This window comes from Adiantum capillus-veneris, chromosome 14 (genome assembly GCF_014529385.1).
Source record: "Adiantum capillus-veneris isolate H3 chromosome 14, ASM1452938v2, whole genome shotgun sequence".
In the NCBI taxonomy this organism is placed as follows: domain Eukaryota; kingdom Viridiplantae; phylum Streptophyta; class Polypodiopsida; order Polypodiales; family Pteridaceae; genus Adiantum; species Adiantum capillus-veneris.
The window spans coordinates 150973199-150981811 of record NC_140944.1 but is presented as its reverse complement, the minus strand read 5'-3'; positions in this window follow the sequence as shown (position 1 = coordinate 150981811).

Genomic DNA, 8613 nt, shown 5'->3' with positions numbered 1-8613 from the left:
AGCGTACCTATCAAATCCCATTCACATGCAAGCACTGGAAAGACCATGTGAAATATTTGTGAAAAGTAACGAGGGTACCTCTCACCCAAGGCAGGAGTGGATGACTCTAGCGTACTAGCCATATATGTACACGCAAATAGATGATGGTTAGAGTGCAAATATTACAAGGGTCGTGTTCTTGTGCATAATTTGTTTTTATGATTTGTGTTATGGCTCTTGCTCTTTTACTTTTTTATCTTGTTTTTGTGAGTATAAGGCTTTATATATACATTCCCTAAGATTGGAGATTAAGAGGTCAGGGAGAAAGGTTGAGAGGGAAGCAAGTGAATAATGGATGTCCACAAACACTCCCCCCTTCATTCGTAGCACTGAAGAGGTGGTCTCTTGGCAAAACTATTAATGTTTTGGCCTCTTGCTGCTAGCGCAGTAGCTTGATATACCGGTTTGATTTGTCCCCAATGGTCTTCCATATAGTACATGGGACACTCCTCAAGCATGTCGACTCCATAGGTGATACTAGAGTCTATGTCCTCTTCGCAATCTACATAAGTACTAGATGACTCGCAACCTATTTGGTTCATAGGCGTAACTCTTGGATGAGGGCGTTGCGGTCCTAGCACTGGAGGTGGCAACGGTGTGGTTTGGACCACATTTTGGGTTCTAGGGACCATGTGCTGTAATGGCAACTGTTGCTCCATGGGTGGGGTAGGCATCAATGCAGGAACTCGAGGTGAGTCTGCCCAAGCTATAGGCGGTCTATTTTTCATGATGCGTTTAAGAATTAGGCAATCCTTCGCTTGATGGCCATACCTACCACACACGTTACAAGTCCCGTTAAACTTTACTCTGAAAGTAGGGCATTCACTCGTAGTATGCGGGCCCAAGCAAATTGAGCACCATTGTTGCTCCCTTCTTGGATACATATGAGTGTTTTGTGGAGCAGGATTATCCCTAAGGCTTTCTTGGATGGCCTTGGTGAGATCTGCCAAAGTCATCTCAGATATTGTTTGCTCTTTCACGATTGGCTTTATCTTCATTGGCTCATGCCCTGACGCTTGCGAGCTACTAGACTTCGGCTCGGCGGACACTCTTTCTCTTGCAATCATTAAATTATCCTCCAATTGGATTGCATTCATGGTGACTGCTTCCCAAGTAGTGATACCTCTAATGACTAGGCCATTATAGATACTTTCATGTCGTAGTCCCCTAATGAATCTATCGAGCAATTGGTTGTTGTTGAATCGCTCGTTTGGATTGCATTGAGAATTCAAATTCTTTAGGCGACTAATGAAGTCTCTCACGGATTCACCTTCTTCTCGTTGGGCTTTCTGGAGTTGAGAGGCTACACCCCAAAGTACTCCCTCTCGTATGTTTTCTTTTAAGAACAGTCTCCTAAGAGTAGAGTAGATCGTTTTCTCTTGTACTCTTAAGGTTCTTTACCAATCTCCAGCCTTTCCGCTTAGGGTCAAACTCAAAGCCTTACACTTATGTAGCTCATTGTGCTCTTCCAAGGAATCGCACACATGTTCAAAGACTTTCATATGATTTCTAGCATCTCCGTCTCCACTGAATTTCTGTGTGAGCTTAGCTACTTGAACTGCCTTGCTCCTAGGCTCTCTATTAGGTGCACTACGCATGTTTTCCGCAATAGAGCGACCGATAGTTTGAGCAAATGATGCCAAATCTCCTATTTGAGCAGGTATAATGGGTGTATGTGCTCCTGGAACCACATGTGAAATGGGAGTTGGCCTTGGCCTTGGCATACGCGCGGCTCTTGGGTCCCATATTTCGTATGGTGGTGTACCAGATGGTGGTCCAAAGTTTACAGGCGTGGCCCTAGGCATAAGGGGTGCCTGATATGGCATGTTATTATTAAATGGCATGGCTCCACTTGTATAAGAGCTTGGATAATCCCATTGTGGATTGTAAGCTCTTGGAATAATCGGAGGTGTAGGAGCTACATGAGGCTGAGGTACGACAGGTGCACATGATTGATACATACATGTAGGTATAGTTGGGGGCACTGTGCTACTAGGCATCGACGCAGTGTTAACAAATGAACTCCATGGTGTACTTCTTGTCATGCTCACCACTAGGATATGCATGGTAGCCGTAGTGTCATTAAGAGAAAGATGAGATAGATCTGGGAAGGTAAAGCTGCCATGGGCTCAGATTGTACTGAGGCTCCTGGCGAAACAACATATGGAGGATCAATGAGGCTCACTGAGGGAGTCTCCATTTGTGATAGGGTTGGTTGGTTGGCCTTTCCCGTATCCAAGAATCTCATTAGGCCTGTTGAAGGCATGTTGATCCCTGTGTTCTGTCTTTCTAACTCGACAATCCTATGGAGGACATCACAGACTTTCTGTTGTTGCTCATCTATGCTAGTAGCACCCGATGTGGATTGTAGAACATCTAACCAACCCACATGATAGGTGTGTCCTGTGTACCGATTAGTTAAAGCTTCTGCTTGTAGGTCATACTCTCAATTTTTATTTAAGAATATCCCATCTAGGCCTGGCGTGCTGGAGGTTTCCCTCGAAGTGGAAGCATTATTGCTCCCCATCGCTTGCCCCTCTGTGACTGCTACCTTGGGAGCACTCGGTTGCTCGGCTGGCATGATTGTTGTCATAGGAGCCTTTGCTTTCAGGGCTCAACTTTGTTCTAGCCTTCGTAGGTTCTCAATTTCCCTCTCCCTTGTTGCTTGCATATAGCTTTCGATCTCTTGTACTTCGGCAAGACTCCTACCATCGGGTAGTAAAACCTCAGAGGGAGATAGTCCTAAAGGATTAGGAGGTGCAGTGGATGGAACATTCACATGCACACTCTCAAGAAGCATAGGGTCTATTTTGGGCATGAATGACGAATTTACTTCCCCACTCCCTTCATTTATTTCATTAACCGCATGTTCGGAGCGAGTAGCTCTACTAAGGGTCTCTTTTAAGTGGCTAAACACGCTGGACCCGGGCCGTGGGCCCATGGCATGCATGTCTTGACTTGAACTATCAGGGTTTGGTGTAGGATACCCCTCCATGACTTCGTAGTCAGAGGAAGAATCACTAGACGCAATATGAGGATCTTGGGTCGCGCTACCTTGAGTCCCGGTCGAAGGTCCAGAACCTAGGGTGGAGGAATAATGGGTGCCCGCGTAAATGGAGGCACTACCAATATGCTCGTGATCTAACACTCGTCCAGAGCGTAGGTTCATATGACTTGGATCCCCTAGAAGTGTCAGTGAGTGCCCGTGAAGGCTACTCACCTAGTAATTTTGGGTGTTTTGCAACCCAAGTCTTTTCTTATTTATTTATTTTTTGATTTTTTGGTCCTTTTTTTCTGACCCAGCTATAGAATAGAACGTATGATAGCTCAAAACGAGCGTCTCGGTCAGAGGGACGTGCCATGCTTTACAGCCCTCCGTTTGGTCACTTTATGCCCTCGGAATCCCTAAAACCGTCAATTTCTAGTAGGGAACTAGGCCCAAATTAGAAAGTCTAAGGGTGCAAGTGGGAAGAGAAGGGAGGAGAGTGGAGGACTTGCCCCACATGCTCTCATTCCCTCTTGAGGGGGTAGTGTATATATATAAGAGTGAGTCTAGTATATATCATAAGACTGAGGACTGAGGCCTGGGCTTGGGGAAATGATCCAGATAAAAATTTTAGTGTAGCCCCCCAGTCACTCACGCTTAAATATTATCGTTTATATATATATATATATATATATATATATATATATAGATATATATATTAGCAAGCTGCTAACCACTAACTAATCTACCTGCTTACTGACAGTGGGCTAACTGTCCACCTACTTCCTCTCTCACTACCTTCCTGTGCAAAGACTGTGTGCAGGCAAACCTTGACAGAAAACTGTGTACAGACTGTGTGCAAACAGAAATTGCTAACTGCCTACCTACTTATTCATTCACTGCGAACAAGCTAAGGACTACTAATTGTGCAAAGACTGTGTGCAAACAGAAAACACAACATTATGCAGAAATCACAGAACTTGCAGACAATATAGAAATTAACAACTTGCAGAAAAATAACTCATTCCTCTTCCTCTTCCTCTTCTTTCCTACTACAAACAACTCATAGGAGAAGCACAAAGTGCCTCTTGGGCTTAGTGCAGGGCAATTCCCCGGCAACGGTGCCAAAAATGTGCGCTCCTTGCCACACTGTCGAAGCAAGGGCCTTGCCTAACACTGTGTGCGAGCCATAGACGGCTCCAAGCACACAACTAGCTTAACTAGTAAGCTCAAAAGAGGGCAATGGTGTGTCACTCACCGCTCTATGCTCTTGCCGTGGAGGATTCCTCGCCGCGAAGAAGAAGGAGACGCCGCTACGTCGTGCTTAACCGCTTCACCGCCGTCGTGCTGCCGCAATGCTCGATGGCTCTCCCTCTCTCTCTTTCTCTCTCTCTCTCTCTCTCTCTCTCTCACATACACACACACACACACACACACACACACACACACACACACACACACACACACACACACAAGGAGGTGAAGAAGAAGAAGATGGAGATGGAGATGGAGATGGAGCAAGAGCACTCTTCTATTGCACAAATGAGAGAATGAATGAATTTTAGGTTTAGTTGGCTTTTATATGAGCTCACCCCATTCACACTTGGGCGCCCATGCTTAGCCAACTAATCCCTTGAATGTCCCAGTTAGAGTGCTCCTCTCATCGGCGATCACTCTTACCCTTTTCCTATTGGTCCGACAAGCCCGGTACTTGACTCTACCAAATACATAATACACGTCTGTCGTAGGTGATGGGGTGTCCGTGAGTCGTGAGGGTTAACAACGACTTTCTCTAAGTGTTGGGGGAAAATCACCTCACTCTTACTGCTGCTATTCATCCCGAGTAGGATGGGCAGTTTACAAGCATTCTATTTAGTACTAAAGGATATGCAAAGTGCATACACTAAAGGATATACTAAGTGCATACGTTAGCAAGAAGTGAAACAACTGGATCGGTTACCTTTCTAGTTTGGAGTTTGCTTCATATGATGACAGGCATGTTACGGCTACTTTTAGTCTCTGCCTGTTATTCTCAAGTTATCAACCTTAATCATCAGTTTTGATACGGTTGGCTAATGGCAAGAAACCATAGCAAGTCAAGGACTTGGTTGCTGCTGATGAATATGTCAGCATAGTACTTTCATGGAAAGATGAGCCGAGGTTATATTGCACATTCAAGTACCTCCAGAAAGTCTGAAACTTGGGTATACATTTAGACACCTCTTCGTTATGATAACTCGTTTAACATACTCAAGTGAGTTTTAAATGGAGTCTTCACATTATGTTGGTTACGGGTCGGTTAACCAAGATGGTTGTACAGGGACAACAATGTGGAAAATCGAGATGTTATTCTTGATTTCATTGAACCTCCCAATGAACCGGGTTCCGATTCAACAAACCGTTGGATCCATGAGGGCTGCCACGGTGGAAAACATTAGTGTTCTTATGAAGATACCACCACTTGTGTTTTCGAGGACGAAAACTCTTCCAAAGGGGGGAGTAATGTCAGGACACGGGTCCTACGGGCAGGGCCCTACCCTAAAGAGGGGTCACGGACCCCGGCCACGGGCCAACTAGCAGTGTGGACAGGGGATCCTAGGGCTAAGAGCCTATAAGTATGGGCGGTTGGGTGGAGGATCCAGGTCTCTAGCTCCTAGGGTTCTTACAGTAGACCTACCCAGGCCCTCTAATGCAAAACAAGTTCAATCCTTCATGGGACACTGCGGATAGTATCGAAGATTCATATACATGTATGCGGTCATCGCACAACCTCTGTATGGTTTGCTAGTCAATTTCGATTGGACCGAGGAGTGTGAAAATTCATTCCAAAAGCTAAAGGAAAACCTTATATCAGCACCTGTACTTAAAGCACCAGATTGGGAAAAGATATTCCATGCTCACATTGATGCTTCTACATATGCAATCGGGAGTATTCTGGCTCAACCTGGAGACGGAACACTGGATTTTCCAGTCTGTTATGCAAGCCGATAGTTAAATAGTGCGGAAAAGAACTACACAACCACTGAACGAGAAGGGTTAGGAATGATTTATGCTGTAAAGAAATTTCGGCATTATTTGCTCGCACAAACAAATTTGTGTTCTTCACAGATCATCAAGCTCTTTTGTATCTGGTAAATAAACCATGCAATACAGGGAGAATTGTACACTGGTTTATTATATTGCTAGAATTTGATTTCACAGTGGTGGTAAAAAAGGGTAAAACCCATCTACGAGCGGATCATCTTTCAAGGATACACAACGGGGAAGCTCTTGAAGGAGTAGATGATGACATACCAGATGCTTATCTTTTCAATATTGAAATGATACCCAAATGGTCTCAGGAAATTGTTAGCATTCTTTCCTATGGAAGTAGGTTTGATAATACGGAATACAGATCCAAACAACAAACAATTCGACAAACAAAAAACTTCCAATTGATAGCAGGATGGCTGTATCATCTAGGATCGGACCAACTCCTACGATTATGTATAGATCCGGAAGAATTCAAGTGTTACCTTAAAGAAGCACATGTCCAGGATTGTGCATTTCATTATTCAACAGTGAAAACACACCAGAGACTGAAACAGTTAGGGGTTTATTCGCCAACTATGTATGCAGGCACACATTCTTATGTTACCAATTGTACTATATGTAGTGCCAAATGACTAGTGGATCACGCGACATTGTTTCAGGTAAACATTGCATCATTGATTTCTTAACCACCAGGACGTTTCTTGAGAACATAAAAAGAGCAGGAAAAAAAGCTATAGAGCTGGAAGCTCGAGACTTTCAGTTAATTGGGAACCAACTCTATAAGCGAGGAAAGGACAATCAACTTAAAATCTGTGCAAGTGAAAGCGAATACCTGCTGATTCTAGAACATGCACATAGAGGAATAAGTGGAGGCCATTTTTCGGGCGATAAGACGGCAAAAATTGTCTTAACCGCAGGAATATGGTGGCCTACATTGCATATGGATACTGACGAGTTTGTAAAGCGTTGTGACGCTTGTCAACGAACAAAGGTGCCAATAAAGAGAGCTAAGATGCCACTACGGCCAATGATGGGAGCAAGGGAATTTGCAAAATGGGGAATTGATTTTGTGTGACCTATTTCACCCCCCTGCATATCGCACACATACCAATATATCATTGTGGCTACGGACTATCTCACAAAATGGACGGAAGCCAAGGCAACGCAAAAAGCAGATGCACGGACCACTGCACAATTTTTGTATGAGAATGTTTTTGTACGATACGGTTTACCAATAGAAATTGTCAGTGATCGTGGGACACATTTTCTTAATGAAGTCATTGAATATCTGCTAGAGGAATTCATGGTCATACATAGGAAATCTGCTCCATACCATCCACATGCAAATGGACAAGCTGCGGCCACAAATAAAACACTATGCACCGTTCTCACTCAAATTGTGTCAGAGTCAAGAACAGATTGGGATCAGTAGCTACACTCAACAATAAGGGCGTACATGGTAGCTTACAAAACATCGATAGGAGCAACACCGTACAACATGGTGTTTGGCCTAAATGCTATACTACCCATAGAGTTTTTAATTCCAACTCTACGAGTAGCTAAACGCTTAGAATGGACAAGGCATGAGCTCTCTTCAAGAATAGATGATCTTGAAAAGCTAGATGAAATCCGCTTGAGAGCTATAGCTTCAATCTATGCTAAAAAGAGAAGAAAAAAAGAGTTTTTTGACAAGCATGTGCGCACTAAAGAGTTCAAAACAGGTGGTTATGTACTTGTTTATACTTTGAAGCAACATGCCAAGAAACTTAAAAAGCGAGGGATGGGACCCTTTGTGATTAGTGATCTATCACAAAGCGGAGCTGTCAAGCTTGCTACATTAGCAGGTGAAGAAATGCCCAATTGGATTAGTGGATGTCGACTGAAGAAATATCATTTACCACTCACACAGGAGATGCTTCAACAAATCCATCAAGAAAAACAACGAATGAAGGAGAGACAGAGAGTACGAGAAGAAGCTCAAGCGGAAGCCAAAGAATGCGTTGCAAAATGACGACTTCTACGACAACAACAACAAGGTGAAGCACCATTGCGAATCAATGCCATTTGACTAACGACGTTGGATGAAGACACAGTGGAGCCCATAATTGCAGTCAAAGTAGGGAGCAATAAAGTTCAATCGATGGCATTGCTTGATTCTGGAGCTCCAGCAAACTTGATCTCTTACGAATTATACCAACAGCTCAAGTCCACAGGTCAACTTCATCCTACTCCTCAAATGCTGGAAAGTTGTACATCACACTTGTTGAAAACATTGGGCTGGACTATATTGCATGTACAAGTACATCAATATATTTACCCACACAAATTTTATGTAGTCGAGGATGGATGCACACAACACCCAATGTTTTTGGGACAACCTTGGCAAAAAGAGTACAATGTGCAAATAGATTGGAACGTGAATGCAATCAAAATTCAGCATGCACAAGAACAACAGGTAATAGCCTTTGCTCAGCAATACCGGACTAATCAGTTGCCAGCAATGCAATCACAGGAAAAAGAGCCAAAAGCAGGAGTGTCACTAAAGAACAACACGA